Source organism: Stegodyphus dumicola, chromosome 8 (genome assembly GCF_044657685.1).
Source record: "Stegodyphus dumicola isolate Sdum_Otavi_A_Nest chromosome 8, ASM4465768v1".
NCBI classification, from domain to species: domain Eukaryota; kingdom Metazoa; phylum Arthropoda; class Arachnida; order Araneae; family Eresidae; genus Stegodyphus; species Stegodyphus dumicola.
Genome location: NC_140775.1, coordinates 162,990,956 through 163,012,453, shown reverse-complemented (window position 1 = coordinate 163,012,453; position 21,498 = coordinate 162,990,956). Strand labels below are relative to the sequence as shown.

Sequence of the window (21,498 nt, the reverse complement as noted above, 5' to 3'; positions counted from 1 at the left end):
TTGAAATTTAGAGAACATTTGTATTAAATAAATCAGAATATAATTACTGTAGGAGTTTCTGCAAAATAACTGAACAACTGGTGCCAGAATATGTAAAAATATATTTATGGGTTCCCCTTCGCAAACAATGGTGATTTTTGGCGGTACACGAACACTGAGTTTGTGAAATTCTTTGACTTGTTTGTGCAATTCTTCAATTTGAAAACTCACATTGACCTATTTTCGCTTCAAAAAATATCAGAGAATTGCACAAACTGGCATAGCGCACTCCCTTCACTTTGTCCATGTACACATCAATCTATTTTCACTAAAAAAGTGAAAGAAACAGCCAATTCTACACTAGAGCTAAATAAAAAATATATAATCTCAATGAACTACATTTTTAATCAAACAAATAACATAAAAAAGGAAACTCATCTTAGAATCACTTATCATACAAAGGAAGTATCCAGATACTTTATTTAGAAATTTCCGTGTCTTCAGTCAAACAAAATTCCTTAGCAGCATCCAAAAACTTTCTAAAATTATCTGAACTTGAATCTGTATACTGGCGTTACCACATAAATTCACAAAAATAAGAGTAAAAAATATCCTCCGATGTTTGACCATGCGCATTTCCTTCATACAAACAAGACACGTATAATGGCTACTAAGTAAGCATTCATTTGCATACCAGTCAATTAATGCTTTTTTACACTTTCGTTCCAAATCATACAGAAACTTCAATACCACATTCAGCCATTTTACCGCATAAACCACAAAATAACCACATACTTCCTAACCAACATCCAACACACAAACCCATACAAATCTTTTCCCGTCATTCAAATTCACAACAATCACACAACCAATTATGTCATAATAGGGTTTCCATAACATTCAACTACTCAGATTACCATAAATGAAACAACAACTTAGTGATAATCCAAGGAACACCTTTGATACTATAACCGCCAGAATGTATATTAAAATAACCTCACTTAAGATCTAGAAACTGGTGACTAAATTATGAATTACCATCTTTGTAAAGTTATTTAATTCAAACTTGTTAAATCAATGTCTTAAAAGGGAAGCAAGCTAAATTCTTCTCTGGTGCCTTCTTATATGATTAAAACATATTATTTTTCAATAAAAAATTTCTAAAACTACTATCTCTCTTTAAAAATATTATGACCTTCTGACTTTCCTGAAAACATGCAAATCTTCCACAAATGCCAGTGTATAATAATTCCTAAACTATAGAAATAGCTACAAACTCATTTCATTGAAATGCAAGAAAACAACCCACATGTAAATAATTCAGTCGCCATTCACATTGATAATAAATCGGTAAATATTGTAATTATTTTACGATTTCTTGAACCCACACTTGTCCATATGTGAACCAAATATTGCGAATCCTGACTTGCTTTTCCTCAATAATAAAGTTATTTTGGATCCGGACATGTTTGCCTTGCCAAGTTTCTTCGCTACTTACCTATTATGCCACCGCCAGGCTCCAAATCATTCATTTTATATCATGACATTTTTAGTCGGACAGGATGTCTGTGTACTTGCTACCTAGAAGTCCAATGGGAAAAGTATCTGCAAGTTCATCGTTCTTAAAGTTAGATATCATCGAGTATCCAAATATGGAACTTACCGTATTTGACGGCATATAAGACGCACCCTTATTTAGAAGGCAACACACAAGGAAAAAAAGTTTCAATAGTCCACGCGACAGCATGGTACCACAATAACTTAAAATGTGGTTTCTTTTAGTTCACGTTTTGTAAAAGCCAAATAAACAATCATTGAATGCAATTACCAAACATATTTTTATTAAGGAAAATTAACAAACGGCAAGCTATTTTGAACATGATATGTAAATTTCAATAATGAATAAAGGAACGGCAAGCAATCAAACATAATACAAAATAAAGCAGAAACAACAAAAAACACAGGTTCAAGAAAAACATTGCCTATCATGAAATTAGACTTTAATCACTTTCAAAACCATAAAAATCCTTTTCACTATCATCATCATCGAAAACGAGAATATCGTTATCACAACTGTTTCCATCATCGCTAGTATCACCTTGTTCAAATAATGCATCGTCTTTTGTTCTGTCAAGAGCATTACTGACCACACTTCTTAAAGGACTTAAGAATACCACACTTCTTAAAGGACTTAAGAATTACTTCAGCTTTTACGTCCTTCCCGAGATCTTTTTACCCTCTCGCACACTTGTGAAATAGAGGGCCGCTTCATTCTACCAGAGGGCGTGATGTGGCTCTCCTATCCGCTTGTTCCATCATTTTTGCACGTTTTCCTTAAATGGCTTATTCACCGATACATCTAAAGGCTGCAATTGGCTACTCAGTCCACCAGGAACGACAGCTATCTTGGTTCTTAATTCTCTCGCTGTATTCTTTATGGTTTCAGTTTTGTGGGCGCTAAACTGATCCAAAACCAAAAGAAAGGGTTTTCTTAAGAGTCCACCAGGTCGCCTCGCCCATATGTTCTGTAACCACAGTTTCGTTCCAGCTTCGTCCATCCAGCCTTTCGGATGAACATGAACAATTACACCCATTGGAAGTTTTTCTTTTGAATATGAAAAACAATGGTAGTTTTGTGCCATCAGCACAACATGTTAGAACTACCGTACATCGGGTTTTTTTCATGACCTGTGATTTTTATGGTTATTTATTTAGACCCTTTAATACTCACAGACTTGTTGGATGGTACATCAAATGTGAGTGGAATTTCATCCATATCTCCTATTTGACCGAGCTCAAAAGAAGTTTTCTTGCGTGCATTTATAACAAACCTATGAAATGCTAGTATTTTTTCTTCATAATCTGCAGGCATTTTCTGTGCAATAGTTGTTTTTGTGCGCATTGATAAGCCTTGCCTTTTCATGAACCTGTAGCACCAGCTCTCAGACCCTAAAAAGTTCGGATTCCCATGTTTTTCTGCAAATCCTTTGGCCTCATTGATTATCATTTTGGGTGAAACACTTACCCCAGATTTCCTCGTATCTATCACCCACATTTTTACGGCATTTTCAAGTTCAGGCCAAGGTGGAGCTGGTCATCGAGGGTTATGTTTTTGTTTTTTAGCAGTCTTCAGTTGATCTTCCTGCAGTCGCCAAGTACATATCATTTTTTCGGTAGGTGGTGGACCGAAATGCTTTGTTGCTGCTCTGTTTCGATGCACTTTGGCGTAGTTTAACACTCCTAATTTATACTGTATTGTATAGCATAATCTCTTGTTTCCTGTAGTCACATTTTCCAACGTATTTTTTTTTTTTTTTTTTTTAACAAATAGTTTTAAGCACTGATATCGACACTTGTGTCAGCCGAGTCAAAGAAAGTCTATGTAAAGAAGGAAAGGCTCCATAGACGTAATGTGACCATCGAACCTGTTCGAACTTTGTTACTGACCACACTTCTTAAAGGACTTAAGAATACCACACTTCTTAAAGGACTTAAGAATTACTTCAGCTTTTACGTCCTTCCCGAGATCTTTTTACCCTCTCGCACACTTGTGAAATAGAGGGCCGCTTCATTCTACCAGAGGGCGTGATGTGGCTCTCCTATCCGCTTGTTCCATCCATTACCTGTTTGAACATCAGCTTCAAGCTTTGGCGCTTTTTGGCGACAGATATTTCATGCATGCGCAAAATAATTATGGCAGATGTAGAAAAAGTTATGTGTGTCTAGACCTTTATCCGGGCTAAAAATAGCATTCAGTATTGAACCTGTGTCCTTCACGTATAAGACGCAGGTAACTTTTTTGAGACCAAATTTAGGAAAAAAAGTGTGTCTTATATGCCGTCAAATGCGGTACTTCATTTTGAAAATTCTTCAAAAAACGTGCGTGGAACTAATTCCTAATACAGTGCTTCCAAAATTTGTGCTTTCATTACAATATGTATATATCTTTACATCAGTATAATAGAATCAATTGTGGGGGCATTTAAATCATGTTCTTTTATATGAATACCAGTTATGTTATAATATACCAAAATGGGTTAAGTCTTTCATGAAAAAACATTCTGTGTTTTAAGCCTCCTTTTTATTTTTTTGATAGTTAAACAATCTGTTTTATTGTTTTATTACAAAAAAAAAAAAAAAAAAAAAAAAACTCAAAAAAAAAGAGAGAGAAAGTAAAAAAAATCCCTGTCTTACCTTATATGATAAAGCAGAAAAATTCATCCAGCCTTGACAAAGAATAAGATGGCCTAATGTACCAGTTTGATTAATCAGACCAGCAGTTTGTGTAACTGCTTCAGAAATAATCCTCTGATGAAACCATTTGACAGTTCCAGTGCTTGCATGTGGGCTAAATTTACAACCTGAAAGTTGCTAGCAGGCCAGAATTTTTTTAACAAAATTCTCTGATTCTAAAATTTTAACTTGATTTTATATTTCAGGTACTAAGTGTTTATCAAAACGTACATAAACAGTAATAATAATAACACAATAGGAAAAGTTCAAAGTTATCGTATTTATTTTTTTATCTGTAAAAAAATACCTGTATGAAATTTCCTGTTACACTTTGTAATTCAAATATTAAATTTTAAATATTAATTATAAATAATATTAATAAATATTAAATTTTAAAATTTATTTCAGATAATTTTTAATATTATCTAACCATTAAATAACTTACTTTTAAAATAAACTAAAAATAAACAAATTGTGAAAACTACAAATTTTCAAACAAAACATTCTGAGTGGGACCAAACTCGAGAACAAATAGTAAAAACCTATTTTCTTTTTTTTATGCATTAAATTTTTTAATATTTATTTATTTTCCACTAGATCATGAAGTTTGGCTACCGAGCCATGAATATCATTGGAAATCCCACCAAAATCAAACCAATCGTTTCTATGGAATTCTGAGCTGCACTTCTGTCTGTAACTCTTACATTAACTCCTTAACTGCTGTGGAAAACGTACAAAATTCACTCCCTGGTGCCACTATTTTTTACACTGACGCACTTAGTTATACAAAGTATTAGGGGGAAAATAAGTGCAAGTTTTGCTGCCTAAAAACTATTTACTTTCACAAGTTCCAGTGCCAGTACTTTTCCTGTCTGAAATGCTAGGTTTAATTTAAAATTTCAAAAGAGCACAATTTTTTTTAATTGTATTTTTATATATGTGTATGTGAAGAAGATAGAGACATTTTTTACATAATATCAAGTTAAGAATAGGAAACCATGGTGATATGTAGATACATTAAAATAATTATAAAAATTTATTAAAATGCAAATTGTAGTTGTTTTGTCTTCGAGAAATAAAGAATCTGTAATATTGCCACAATAGCATACAGTTAAAATTTTTAATTCTTATTTTTAAATGTGCACATTCAAATTGACATTCTGGAAACTACTGTTAAAAAGGTTACCTATTTCCTTACATGTTTTTCATGCTAGCTTTTTAGCATGAGGTTTTGAAAACTTTTTAAATGTTCATGAAATTTATTCCTTCCTTGGTGTGTTCAGATAACGAACTCCCCTAAATTTTTAAATGGATTCGTTGGCATAGTAATGTTTCCATGGGTAGAGCAGACTTTAAGGTACCCCTTGTATTATGGTGAAGTTGTTTGATTTATCGCCAAGTTGTTGTTTCATTTATGGTAGCCTGAGTAGTTGAATGTTATGGAAACCCTATTGTGATGTAATCAGGTGCATGATTCTGGAAAATTTTGAATCATGGGATGTTTTGTAAGCGTTTTTGTGGTGTGACAACTAGACATTATAGCAATTCTATACATAAAATTTCAATTTTTTATGGCTAATTACTCCAGTTATGTGAGATATAAGTATATACATACATATTTTCATACGAGCATTGCAAAAAAATCCCTTTTACAATCTGTTTAAAAAAAGGGCCCTTTATTCTGTGCGTATGTAATCAAGCAAAAAAAAAAAAAAAAAAAAATTAAATAAATTCAGGAAATGTCAAAATGAATATTTCTATTGAAATATGACACCTGAAATTTATGTACAAACGTGATCATAAAATCCCGTTTGAATAAATTTTATAATCCACTTTGGAAAAAAATGTCCGTTACTCTAAGCATATGTACAAGACACCATGCAAAAAAATCATTTAAGTGGATTCTTAAACAAAAATGGATATTTCCGTTAAAGTATGACACATAAAATGTTTTGTGATTACATTAATTCCTTTACTTCGTACAAAGAAGTGAAAAATAATGCAAATTCGAAAACTTTTGCAAAAAAGAAATGCGGTGCTAATAAAAAAGAAAATAACGACAGCAAAACATGATGTTAATATAAAAACACATGGTGAAGTATATACATATGGACATGTGGCAATATTTTGGCAAAGGTACCCCTTGTATTATGGTGAAGTTGTTGTTTGATTTATCGCCAAGTTATTGTTTGATTTATTGCCAAGTTGTTGTTTGATTTTGTAAAAAAGGTTAGCTTTAAATATGTTCTTGGCCCATAGATGGCGCCACTGTTTTTATATTCTTCTATAACTGTGACAAGCGTCTAGCCCCTCAGATGCTAGTTTCCTCCTGATTCCTCCCTGATCGTTTGCGCAGATTCACGCGCAGCGTGTTTACTCCAAGGAGCTGGGCGTGGTCAAAGCCGATTTTTTTAAAAACTTGGTGCGCATTACTGAATGTAAATTAATTAATTTGTTTAGTTTTTCTGAAATAGTTTTCTTTTTAATTGGTGTATATATTTATTTGTTCAGATGTTTTATTATAAATCTATACATAAAGGAAGAATTCCTGATTTATTCATTTATTCACCTACACATCATCGCCCGAAGCTATTAGAGATACAGATATCAAATCTTAAGAGCTTATTACTTTTGTATCGAAGATGTCATTTAAGAAGCGATTTTTTAAGATTCGGCGTGCAAAACATGTTTTTATGTTTTTTCATATAAGGAAGAAACGGATGTACATAAGATTCTTGCTTTAAAATGTATGGAATATGAATACATAAAAGCCAATTTCAAACGTTTTAAAAATTCGGCCCCGAAGGGGGGAAACGTGTTCTTCACATATTCCTTCATACCTCAGATATCCATAAGACAGACTTATGGATTATTGCTGTAAAATGTAAGGAATACAAATAAATGCTGACATCAACATGTGTGGGGAGGGGGACTGATTGGCATAAAATACAAGTTTACATAATGTACAAGTAAGCCTTATTAAAGGTGCACACCAGATATGTAAAGCTAGTTAGTATTAAAAAAAACTTAAGGTTTCTATTATTTAATGTTATTAATAATTAAAACCCCAAAATAAAAATGTAGCAGCATGTTGCAATTCACAAAACTGTGATTACCATGTTCAGTTACTTTTAAACAATTCTACACATAATAAAATGGCCAGTGCACAGCATGTGAATGTACATAGGGTTGAATAATTAGAAAATAAAAAACTTGACAAATATTAAATAGCAAGTATTGAATAGTAGAAAATATTGCTTACTGTTCAAATTTGGGATTGACTCAGTTTCACCAAAATGTATTTATCTACATTAAAATGTTTGGTAATAATCTATTGACTGAACAGTATAAAAGTCAATGAATGATTGATTGTATGGACAATATTTGGTATTGTTGGACTTGGAGGAGGGAAGGAGGATGAACAAAAATAGACTTACTCATTAATCACAGAATATATCAGCCTATCACGAGGCTCTGAGATAAAGGTTCAAAACCCTGTTCTGACCTTCTACATCTGTTCCTGATCATTTTAAGGATTAGAGTTGGAATTATCTTATTATTAAAGAGAAGTTCTGAAGAATGAGAGAGAGATAGTATTATATAAATAAGAAAAAAATATCATCTGACACATATAAAACACTTACAGGTAGTTGAAAGATGTTTTAGATGATAAAAATGAACAAAAGGAATTGTGAATAGGTACTAATGACTATTGTTAAAGTATATATTTTTCACTAGATGTGTTAAGTTTCTTCAGTGGAATTATGTGTAAAATTTTTGTGATCCAAAATATTTTTTAGAATTGTATTATTGTCTTCATTCTGTGAAGTTATTGTAGAAGTTTTTGTCAGTTTCCTTTTCGTTTTGTATTTGAGAATCTTTTGAGTATTGTATTTTTATTAGGTGGAATATCTTTATTAGCAGTTGGGAAATGTATTTCGGGTAGAGTAGTCTTTAAGGTACCCCTTGTATTATGACGAAGTTATTGCTTGATTTATCGCCAAGTTGTTGTTTCATTTATGGTAGCCTGAACAGTTGAATGTTATGGAAACCCTATTGTGACGTAATCGGGTGCATGCATGATTCTGGGAAATTTTTAATCATGGGATGTTTTGTAAGCGTTTTTGTGGTGTGTGTTGGTTTGATTCTTTAGACGGTAGAATGCCCAAATATAGTAAGATTAATTTGAAGTTTCTGTTCGATTTGGAGCGAAAGGGGAAAAGAGCTTTAATTGACTGGTGTGTAAATGAAGGTTTACTTAGTAGCCATTATAAGTGTCCTGTATGTACAGGGTGATCAGCGAATAAGCCCTGATTTCAAAATTAAATATCTCTACAACAAAAATCGATAGAATTATGCGGTAAACTGTACATTTATTAGCAAAACTGTAAAAATGGTGTACAAAAGTTTAGAAAATTTAGTTACGAAAATCGTTAACAGATGGCGCTCTGCACTGAAAATTCTTTCTGAAAGGAGTCAAAAAAATAAAGCAGCCCTTGCAATCAAAATACAATTTTTTCAAAATGTTCACCATTCAAAACAATGAGGTGGCGTAAATGAACAATAAAATTTGACATCACATCTTGCAGTGTCTCGACGGAAATGGAATAACATGCAACACCAATGAACGATTCAAGCTCATCTAGAGTAGCAGGATTGTTTCAATAGACAGCATCTTTCAATGTGCCCCACAGAAAGAAGTCACATGGACTCAGATCGGGAGAATATGGAGGTCACGCTATTCTTGTGTCAGTAAATTGAGGATAATCAAATGCAATTACTCTATTCTCAAAGTATTCATGAAGAAAGTAAAAAACTTTATTTGTTCGATTTGGTCGAGCCCCATCTTGCAGGAACCAGTCGATATCTGGTCGACCTCCAACACTAGTTGAGTGCTGACAAATTGTTCTAAAATTGTAATGTAACATTCAGTAGTTATCATTTCTCATACGAAAAAGGGTCCGATAATGCCTCTGGCGCATACCGCAGCCCATGTTATAACTTTAGGCGAATGCAGTGCTTTTCTTCACACAAATGAGGATTTTCAGTACCCCAAAAGCTCCAGTTTTGTTTATTAACAATTCCATTCAAATGAAAATGTGCTTCATCTGTGAACCAGATACAGCTCCCATCAAATCTGTCGTTGTCGATCATTGTTAGAATCTGATTCGCAAAGTCAACATTTTTGTTGCATGGCTTTCATGGGTATGGCCTGATGACTTTGGATTTTGTATGGAATCAGCCGTAGGCTATTTTTAAATATTTTTTTGTGTGCCTGTTTAAACCTGTCTCTGATGCTTTTCCTAGGATTTTGCTGAACAAATCCAGAAGCTTTGGTTGCATTTTCAGAAGTGACTATAGTTTGCTTAGGCCCAACATTTCCCTTTCGATCATCAGCCATGCTGCCAGTCCATTCGAATTTCGTGAAGAGCATGAGAATGGTTTTCGCATCGGGTCCAACTGGAACATTGAATCAATTTTGAAATCTGTGACGTGTTGGCATAGGACTGTGTTCTAATTGGCGAAATTCCAGAACCAAAATACACATTGTTCAATGAAATACATTATTTCACTTTCTACGCTAGCCTCTTTTCACTAGCCAACAGTTGTACTGATCACTTTCGACTTCGAAGCACATTTTAAAGGCTATTGTTAGGTCATTGCGATTACAGCGCCATCTGTTAGTGATTTTCATAACTAAATTTTATAAACTTTTGTACACCATTTTTACAGTTTTTCTAATAAACGTACAGTTTACCGCATAATTCTGTCGATCTTTGTTGTAGAGATATTTAATTTTGAAATCAGGGCTTATTCGCTGATCACCCTGTGTAGGAAGGATATGCATCTAGTCGAACGTAAACACCGCTTAGATGGATGTGAATGGGTTTGTAGGAAGAAAGGTTCAGATGGTCACTATGTGAAGCATTTGATCAGAAAGAGAACTTGGTTTGAAAAAAGTCATTTGAGTATGATTGATATTTTGATTTTTACGTGGCTCTGGGTGTACGAAGCAAATCATGGTAAGTGAATACAGTCAAAAGTCGTTAATTCGGACCTCAAAGCTAAAAACTTTCTGCGCATGCGCCGCGTTTATGCGTGCACGTAAGACCTTTTACCACTGCGCATATGCGTTTGCGCAAGCGCAGAATACGTTTTCGCGTGTGCGTTTTATGTATAACGAACGGTATAATCTAAAATTATCTAATTATCTATTTCAGTTAATGTTGATGATTGCGTTGTTCCTTAATCTTCGAATTGGATCCGGTTTATTATTTTTTGCAGACTATAAGAGCAATTTTATAAAAGTAAACTTGAACTTTCGATTATGTCAAATAGAATTTCTGATTCTGGGGCTCCCAAAGGATCATACTAAACGAAAGTATGTTTCGACGTCCATCAAACAAAAAGTGGAATTGCTGCAAAAAATGGATAAAGAGATGAAGAATGTGACAGAGAGGTTAGTGAAAACGAAAAAATTTCGATTGACAAGTTAGTCGGTATTCTCGGCACAACAATTAACGGGACTTGAACAGTGGAACTTTGTAACTGAACAAGAAATTGTGTCTGTTTATAGAATTAAAGTGAAAGTGTTATCACATAAAACGAAGCAACTTAAAAAAAACTTACTCTGAAAGAAATGTTTAATAAAGTAAACAAATAAATATTAAGCTTTTTTTTGTAAATTTTGATACCCTTTAGATTATAATTGTTCTTTATTTCATAAATTAAGGTTTCATATTTTTAATTTTAGAATTTCTGCATGCCATCATACGAGATTTAAACTGATGATCTATAATCCGGAATCGCCGAACTCCCGACGAGTCCGGATTAATGACTTTTGACTGTATTTGCTTTTGGTAGAGCTTAAATGTATAACATGTTTTTCCTTTTTTATGTTATTTTATTGTTTGGTTTAAAATGTATTTTATTGAGATTGTCTTTTTTGTTTGCCTATATTGTAGAATTTGGTACTCTGGTACTCCTTTGACTTTTTAAGTGAAAATATATCGATGTGTACATGGACAAAGTGAAGGGAGAGCGCAATGCAAGTTTGTGCAATTCTGGGATTTTTTATTAAGTGAAAATAGGTCGATGTGTACATGAATAAAGGTAAAAGAGTGCGCAATGCCATTTTTGTGCAATTCGGGAAATTTTTTTTAAGTGAAAATAGGTCGACGTGTATATGGATAAAGTCAAAGGAGTGGAGTGCGAAATGCCATTTTTATGCAATTCAGGGTTTTTTTTTAAGTGAAAATAAGTCGATGTGTACATGGATACCGAGTTTGTGCAATTGTTTGTCTTGTTATTTTTGGCAAAAATCGCCGCTTCGCAAGCCAAAATTAACAAGTCAAAGCATTGCACAAAATCAGTATCCATGTACCAGCAAAAATCGCCGAGGGGCACCCTAAAATATACTTTTACCTGTATTTCTTGTGAATTTAACATATCATATATTATCTAGTTGTAGTGGTGCTGATTTTAGAATTCTGTCTAACACATCACATTGTTTGTCAGATTTTAATGAATCTACTAATTCTAAACATGTTTGATTTAGTTCATTCTTTGTGTTCCAGTGAGAGGGTTTGTCTTTTTTTTTTTTTTTTTTTTTTTTTTTTTTGGCTACTAAATTCAAAATTCATTTTCATCATCTATAATAAGTGGATAATTCATTATGTATTGTAGTCGTAGTATAGGTAGCAGTATTTCTAGTGTGCTGATGTAAGTAATGTATTTAATAAGTAGCAGTATTTCTAGTGTGTTTGCACACACTCTACATAACTTATAAGGTATTTCTCCTGCCTTCTTGGAGTGGTGATCTGCACACTGGGAAATTAGTGTAGCTAATTCTAATCCACATCCCAATATTTGGTACGTGGATTCTTGTGTTTCTTACCACATGACTCCGCATAAAGAATTATTAGGTGATTATCAGGATGCTAGTATTCATCAAATAAAAACAGGAAGTTCAGTAATAGAAGTAGAGGGCAAGGGTAAAATAACTTTCCTCTTATCTAGAAATAAAAAAAAAGGGAGTCTGTAACTTTTAGTAATGTTTTACACGTTCCAAAGTTAACAGCCAATTTGCTGTCCATTAAGTATTTAAATAAAGTATTTGGAATGGTTAGTACTTTTACAAGTGAAAGATGTTTTGTGTATGATGGTAAACATTTAGTTGCTACTGGAACAGGTATGGGAGATAATTTGTATTCTCTTGATTTATGTAATGAGTGGGCTTTAATTACTGATAAAAATATTTCAAATGAATTACTACACAAAAGAGTGGGCCATTTAAGTGAAGGAGGAATGACCAGATTAAAAGATATGGTCGAAGGTTTTACATTTAACGGAAAATTGTTAAATTGTGTGTCATGTATTAAAGGCAAAATGCATAGACAACCATTTCCCAAGGGAAAAGCTAAGCGTGCAAAAGAGTTATTAGGCATAGTACATAGTGACCTGTGTGGGCCTATGAATGTTACATCAATTGGTGGTTCTCGCTACTTTATTAGTTTTAAAAAAATTCATTTTCATCATCTATAATAAGTGGATAATTCATTATGTATTGTAGTTGTAGTATAAGTAGCAGTATTTCTAGTGTGCTGATGTAAGTAATGTATTTAATAAGTAGCAGTATTTCTAGTGTGTTTGCACACACTCTACATAACTTATAAGGTATTTCTCCTGCCTTCTTGGAGTGGTGATCTGCACACTGGGTGCATATTCCAGGGGTCCGCAGTTCGATTCCCGGCGAAGGCATTGCTAATTTTTCATTCGCTCTTGCTTCCAATGTAAAATTCTAATGTCTGTACAGTGGCGCTCGAACTGAAAGGGTGTTAGATGATTGTTCTCCACACCCAGGATTTGGCAATTAGATCCCCTAAAAACCTCAGTCACCCTTTTAAAAGGAGGAATATATAAAGTATTTCTCCCACCTTGGCTTCATGGTGTGATGTATATCCAGAGGTCCGTGGTTTGATTCCCGGCAAAGGCATTGCATATTTTTCATCTTGCCTGCTTCCAAAAAAATACCTAATGTCTCTACAAACTGATGAATCAGTACAGCTGCATATATATCAATGAATGCATATCAGTGCACTGTATGTGACATGTACAAGTTTTGTTACTTTCATGTATAGTGTATATTTCTGTATTATGTGTTGATGAAACAGACCACCCATTTTCAACTACATATAAACAGTGTTTCATTTGTTTTATGTTTGATTCTTAAATTCCAAATCTTACTTGTTAATTTACCTTTATTTGCTGTAATTAAGCGATTAATCATTTTATCTCTTACAAATCTCATAATACCATGTATAGTGTTATCCAATCTCTTAACATTTTTTCCATGAAGGTAAATATATTTTAATGTTCGGTGCATTCGTTCGATGTGCATGTTTGTGTTAACACCACTGTGAAGTCTATAACAGTATGCCCAGCTAGCTCTATTTTGTAAATAATATGTTTCAAAGTAATTTGCAAATTCAATAATGTCTGAATCTTCTTTAAGTAATTTTATTGCTGCTTCTATCAGTGTATGAAAAGTATGAATGTCTTGTTCTTCTAAGTGAGACCTACCGTATTTGACGGCATATAAGACGCACTTTGTTTCCTAAATTTGGTCTAAAAAAAGTTACCTGCGTCTTATACGTGAAGGTAATTGCATTCAATAATTGTTTATTTGGCTTTTATGAAACGTGAGAACTAAAAGAAACCACGCTATTGAAACTTTTTTTCCTTGTGTGTGGCCGTGTAAATAAGGGTGCGTCTTATATGCCATCAAATACGGTAATAATTTTTTATGTTTTTGCCTGTTTTTCAACACCATTGATTTTTTTTTAAATTGTTTCTCCAGGTTCTATCAATATGCCATACACAAAAAATATGTTTCTGTAGTAAACCCATTTAAGACTTCCAAGCATTAAAAAAAGATTCAGCCATATCAGACATAAATATTTGTGGTTTTATTTGCCCAACTTTTTCTTTAATGCATGAAAAAAAAATTGATAGCACAGGTTGGTCACATCGATTAGAAATTAAAAATGCACACAGGAATCCTTGGTGCAAATCATTTATTGTAAGTAAAGTTATGAGTTCAAATCTGTATGCATTAACCCCATGTGTACCATCAATACATATACAGGTCAGAACTAAATTTTTTCACTCTCTCTCTTTGTGCTTCTGTCATCATTATCAAAACAAAATCATTTTCTTTTGGAAATTAATATTGTGTACAATATTCACTCATGCTATGTTGATCCCTGGGTTTTATAAAATGAAATGCATTGATGTTCAGAATTTTGCATTTCAGGTACCCATGTATCTACACAAACCCAATCATTTTCATGTTTAACAGAATTAGAAGACAAATTGAAAGATTTTTTGATGTTATGTAAATCTTGTTTTGTAAGTAAAGGAAACCTCTCAAGCACGGCATCTCATAGAGAATGTCTAATTTCATCTAAAATATTATCCAGAGAAATGTTTGCTGCTATCTTTGATGCAATATTTTTTATTTCATCTGTTGTTAAAAATAAGTAACCTAAATCATTCCGATGCCCAGTACGTATTTTCTGATATGACAGTACACATTTGCCATCTGTATGTTCTGTTACTTTTAATGCAGCTGCACAATATGTATTTATTTTATTGCTACCAAGGATTTTTAAGTGACACAAACCTTTACTTTCTGATATAAATTTTTCTGAACAGTGGCATTACACCATGTATATTAAATATGCTTACTCCATAAGAAATTTTGACTTCATATTATTTTCAATTTCTGCCTTCCATGCCAAAAAATCATTAAATGAATTAAATTCTAGTTCAGTATGATTCATATCAACATCATGAACATTATTGAAATGAAATATTATTTCTTGCTTTTAAAAATTAGCATAACATACAGGACACACATTAGAAGTATGAATTTTATTTTGATGATATTTCCAGTTTTTTAGGTCACTAAATTTCAAATGGCAGTCCTTACATTTGTAGCTTGGTGATTGACCACTTTTTAAAGAATCATTAATGTAGTATTATTAGAGTGTAATGTATCGGTATGGCGTTTCAAACTGCATTTATTATGGTACGTTTTTAAGCAATCAGAACATACAAAATTACTCTCAGCCACACTAAAATTATTTGCACAATCAACCATACTATTAGAACTTAGTTTTCAGAGACTCAATTAACGTAGTATTATTGTACAGAAGTTTATACGCATGGCGTTTCAAATTGTATCTATAGTTGAAAGTTTTAAACAATCACGGCAAACAAAATCACTCTCAGCTATACTAAAATCATTTGCACAATGAACAATATCACTCACAACACAATCAGAATTATCACACAGGATTACACCTTCCTGATTTTGATTCGATTCAGAATCAAAAATACCTTCTGGGGAAACAGAAGTATTTGGCCATGAAATGGGCAGTTTTTCTTGATTTTATGCAGAAGATATAATAATCGAAGCAAAATAAAAAAAAAAAAAAAAAAGAGAACTGTATCATCAATCACACTTTACCACAGCAGCGCAAAGAGTAGGAGTAAATAAGAGTAAATATGCCGCGCCTTCAGGGAAATGACGACATGCGCATTAATCTGCGCAGATGTTCAGGGAGGAAACTAGCGTCTGAGGGGCTAGACGCTTGTTATAACTGTGCACTCCAATAAAACTTCACTTGTGTTCCAAACTCCCAACAGGTATGTTGTGTATTATTTATTCTCATGCATGCAAGTAACCACTCTCTGCTATATTGAGTTTCTAATAGGTTATGGGCCCAGGCCAGATTAAGAAATGAGGATAAATAATCTAGTGTCTAGTTAAGTTAGTTTGTTTATTTAATTCTATTTGTAAATTTTTAGAATTACTTTAACCAGAATTGACCACATGGTTATGTTAGGGTTAGCCATAGCACATGGTTGCAAAAGCTTAACTAGTACAAATATTTTTGACTGTTAATTATTTGGGCAAATGTTTCTTTGAGAATAAAATTAATTCAATAGAAAATTTATTTGAATTTATCTCAAATTATAATTTTTTTGTCTCTTGTTGATTAAAGTTAAAAAAGGAAAAATGCCAGGGGGAGAAGGTTCATTTAGTCATAAACAATTGAGTGGAAGAGAAAATTACATGGATTGGAAATTTTCCATGAAAATGCATCTTATTAAATTAGATTTATGGGTTTATGTAGAGGGTACAAAAGAAGATCCAGTAAAGGATACCAAAGCTCTGTCATATATAGTTGAAGGAGTAAGTGAAATTATTTTCAATGATATAAGGGATTTAACAAGTGGAAAGGAAGCTTGGAAAGTATTAGCTGAAACATATGAGGATAAGGGAATCACAAGAAAGGTTTCAATAATTAAAACATTAGTGAATACCCGTTATACTGATTGTAAGGATATGTCTGACTGTTTACATAGGGTCATTTCATCTTATCAGCAGTTAAAATCTACTGGTGTTAAACCTGATGAAGAATTAATTGCAGGAATAATTTTAGCTAATTTACCTGATAGGTTTGAACCTCTTATAATGGCTTTGAAAAATTGTGGTGAGGCAATAACAGTTGACAATGTTAAAAATCGCTTGTTAGCTGAAGATTCAAAACCCCTAGTCAATGAAAGTAAGGAATACACATTTGTTAATAAAAATATCGGAAGCAAAAGGTACTTTAAAGGAAAATGTTTTAAATGCGATTTGTTTGGCCACAAAAGCTCTGATTGTCAGAAGTCACCTCTCAAAAAGAATAGATATAATGAAAACAAGTTTAACAAAAAGTCTAATGTTGGATTAAAACATAAAAAGGGGGAAGAAGCTTATGTAGTGGAAATTAGTGTAGCTAATTCTAATCCACATCCCAATATTTGGTACGTGGATTCTTGTGCTTATTACCACATGACTCCGCATAAAGAATTATTAGGTGATTATCAGGATGCTAGTATTCATCAAATAAAAACAGGAAGTTCAGTAATAGAAGTAGAGGGTAAGTGTAAAATAACTTTCCTCTTATCTAGAAATAAAAAAAGGGAGTCTGTAACTTTTAGTAATGTTTTACACGTTCCAAAGTTAACAGCCAATTTGCTGTCCATTAAGTATTTAAATAAAGTATTTGGAATGGTTAGTACTTTTACAAGTGAAAGATGTTTTGTGTATGATGGTAAACATTTAGTTGCTACTGGAACAGGTATGGGAGATAATTTGTATTCTCTTGATTTATGTAATGAGTGGGCCATTTAAGTGAAGGAGGAATGACCAGATTAAAAGATATGGTCGAAGGTTTTACATTTAACGGAAAATTGTTAAATTGTGTGTCATGCATTAAAGGCAAAATGCATAGACAACCATTTCCCAAGGGAAAAGCTAAGCGTGCAAAAGAGTTATTAGGCATAGTACATAGTGACCTGTGTGGGCCTATGAATGTTACATCAATTGGTGGTTCTCGCTACTTTATTAGTTTTATTGATGATTTGTCGCGAATGACTTTTGTTTATTTTTTGAAAAATAAATCTGAAGTTTTTGAAAAATTCAAAATATTTCAAGCATTTGTGGAAAGGCAAACTGGCAAATCAATCAAAATCTTACACTCAGATAATGGTACTGAGTATGTAAACAATGAGATGGATAACTATTTAGCATCAAATGGAATTCAGCATCAAAAATCTATTCCATTTACACCAGAGCAAATGGGTGTAGCTGAACGTAATAACAGAACTCTTGAAGAGCGAGCACGATCAATGTTGGTGGATGCTCACCTTGATCAAAATTATTGGGCTGAAGCAGTGCAAACTGCAAATCACTGTAAAAATATATCTCCAACTATTGCAGTTGCAGGTATGACCCCTTATGAAAAATGGTATGGGGATAAGCCAAATTTAGAATACTTGAGAGTATTTGGATGTCGTGCATTTGCTCACATTCCAAAACAAAAACGTAAAAAGTGGGATATAAAAGCAAAGGAATTAATGCTTGTTGGGTACTGTCAGGATAGAAAAGGCTATCGATTAATAGATCCCAAAACTTATGAAATAATAAATGCACGAGATGTACAATTTTTGGAAAATGAAATGTACTACAAAAAGGCAAGTAATATGCCAAAATTCTATGATGAATCCTCATTCAGTTGGAGCGTGATTACGACATTTTCAGATACCGAGAATGCAATAGCTGATGATCAGAACGGTGAATTGGAAGGGATGGTTAATGATAATACTCAGTCTGATCATGAATTAGTTAATGCTAGTGTTAAATCTAATCACGATGAACATAATACTGCTCAAAATGATAGCCATGATAACAGTAGTGTAGTTGATGAGCTACCTACATTGACTAGAAACAGAAAACTTAGATTCCCAAATAGTTATATGGACTATGACACACACGGGATGCCAGAAATGCCAATGCCAAATTTAGATCGAATGTGCTTTGTTAAAGCTATGGCAGCAGCAACAAATGGTGTGTATTCTGAACCGAAAACCATTGATGAAGCATTAAGGGGCAATGATGCAAACCATTGGAAGGATTCTATATGGGAGACTATATTAGGCCATATTAAAAACAAAACATGGGAAATAACAGATAAACCTTATGATAAGAACATTGTAGATTGTAAATGGGTTTTCAAAATTAAATGTAATTCAGTAGGCAAGCTTGAAAGATATAAAACACGTTTAGTTGCTAAGGGCTATTCTCAGATTGAGGGAATAGATTATACTGAAACATTTGCACCAGTTGTCCGATACGTAACATTAAGAGTTTTATTAGCTTATGCAGCTATATATGATTGGGAAATTGACCAAATGGATGCTGTAATGGCTTTTGTACAGGGAACTCTAAATGAAGACATTTATATGAAAATTCCAGACGGTTTCAGTGAATTTTACAAGCAAAACTTAAAGGGAAAGGTCCTAAAATTAAACAAAGCATTAGATGGTTTAAAGCAGAGTGGTAGACTATGGTACCAACTGTTAGAAAAGGGTTTAATAGAAATGGGACTGAGGCAAAGTTCTTTTGATAGTTGTGTCTATATTAAAATAAATGAAAATAAAGATCTTGTTATTGTTACTATTTATGTTGATGACTTACTCATTTTTAGTAATAACATAGAACTTAAAAATTGGGTAAAACAACAACTTAAAGAAAAATTTAAAATGAAAGACTTGGGACCAGCAAATTATTGCTTAGGAATTAAAATTGAACGAGATAGAACTAAAGGGTCCATTAGCCTTAGTCAAACTCAGTATGTAGAGAGTATGCTTTGCAAATATAATATGCATGAATCTCGTGGTGTAAAAACACCATTAGACCAAAATCAAGTGTTATCTAAACTGCAGATACCAACTAGTAAGGAACAAAAGCTACCTGTTCCTTATCAGGCTGCCATTGGGAGTCTTCTTTATGCAGCTCAAGCAACACGGCCAGATATAACTTATGCTGTGAATTTCCTTAGCCAGTTCTCCAATAATCCGGCAAGGGTTCACTGGAATGTTGTCAAGCGCATGATGCGGTATCTTCGAGCCACTACAGATGCTACATTGTCTTTTTCAAAGGACCATAGTGCTGATGTCCTTGGATACAGCGACTCAAACTATGGAGGTGATGCTGGGGATCGACGATCAACCACTGGATATGTTTTCCTCATCGGAGGTGGTGCAGTGTCATGGTGTAGTAAGCGCCAACCAACCATTGCAACTAGTACAACAGAAGCCGAATATATGGCTCTTTCTGCAGCTACTAAAGAAGCCATATGGCTCAACAAAATTGTTAAAGAACTTGGGATTATTACTGCAAAGCCAGTATTATTATACTGCGATAACAACAGTGCTATTAATCTCAGCAAAAATAGTGTGTATCATGGTAGATCAAAGCATATTGATATACAACATCATTTCGTGCGAGAAGCTGTGAAACTTCAGCACATTGACATACAATATAAGACTACTAATGATATGATTGCAGACTTTTTGACAAAAAATGTAAACAGTGCAAAACATGAAATGTCTGCAAAAATGATGGGTTTAAAATGAAGACCAATGTAATTTAATGTTTTATTATATGTATGTGTGCTGATGTAATTTCTCATTGTATTTAATTAGGATGATATTTAAACCTTAAGTGGGAGTGTAAAAAAGGTTAGCTTTAAATATGTTCTTGGCCCATAGATGGCGCCACTGTTTTTATATTCTTCTATAACTGTGCACTCCAATAAAACTTCACTTGTGTTCCAAACTCCCAACAGGTATGTTGTGTATTATTTATTCTCATGCATGCAAGTAACCACTCTCTGCTATATTGAGTTTCTAATAGATTTATGGTAACCTCAGTAGTTGAATGTTATGGAAACCCTATTGTGACATAATTGGGTGTATGATTCTGGGAAATTTTGAATCGTGGGATGTTTTGTAAGCGTTTTTGTGGTGTGCGTTGGTTTTATTCTTTAGATGGTAGAATGGCCAAATGTACTAAGATTAATTTGAAGTTTCTGTACGATTTGGAGTGAAAGGGGAAAAGAGCTTTAATTGGCTAGTGTGTATATGAAGGTTTATCAGGTTCAATGTTTCTTCTAACCTTCTTCGGAAACATACAATGACCTGACTAGAACAGAGAGCTTACTAAAGCTATGTTCACTAATTGTAGTAAGTAGACAGGATACAGACGAAGGGTATACAAAACCCTTTATTTTTTTCTTTATATACAATGACTTCCGTACTTCGGAATACAATGACCCTCCACTCGGGGTCTAACTTAAAAGATATCAAAATAAAACTAAACTCTAATTTAACTTTAGAATAAGATTGGCCTTATAATAACAGAAAGCGTATGTAGCACAGAGACTGTGAACACTACAATACGTTTAATTTATCAAGAGGATTAAAACCTCTGGCCTGGAAGGCAAAGTAGCAACTGCGTAACTTCTAAGGTAAGCGGCCTGCTTCGAACTCACGGCTTCCTCTCTTCTGCTTGGCAAAAAGGCCACACTTAAATACTTGGCGTTCGCCAGACAACTTTGCATAAACTCCTTCACGCTTATAATTCTGGCCGGAAGTAGAAAATAAGAAGTGATAGTAAAGATTTAAAATAAAATAAACGTTAGTAAAACTTAAGATCCTTACATACTTCCCGCCAGAGTTAATTAGTTTGAAACTGAGGTCTAAAACGACCTTGTTAAAAACTTTTAGCTCTAGAAACTAACGCGAGGCCAACCTTTTACAGTCATAACTTAGCTAGAAACTAGAAAATTTTAAAAGAAAGAAATTTGTTACAATAGCAGCTCCCGG

At 33.4% G+C, this 21,498-nt stretch overlaps 1 protein-coding gene across 1 annotated transcript in view; it reads left to right on the top strand.

Moving 5' to 3' along the window:
- Positions 1-21,498, top strand: part of LOC118202017 (ubiquitin-conjugating enzyme E2 Z-like) — a 70,472-nt gene that overhangs the window by 34,693 nt on the left and 14,281 nt on the right. The window lies entirely within an intron of this gene.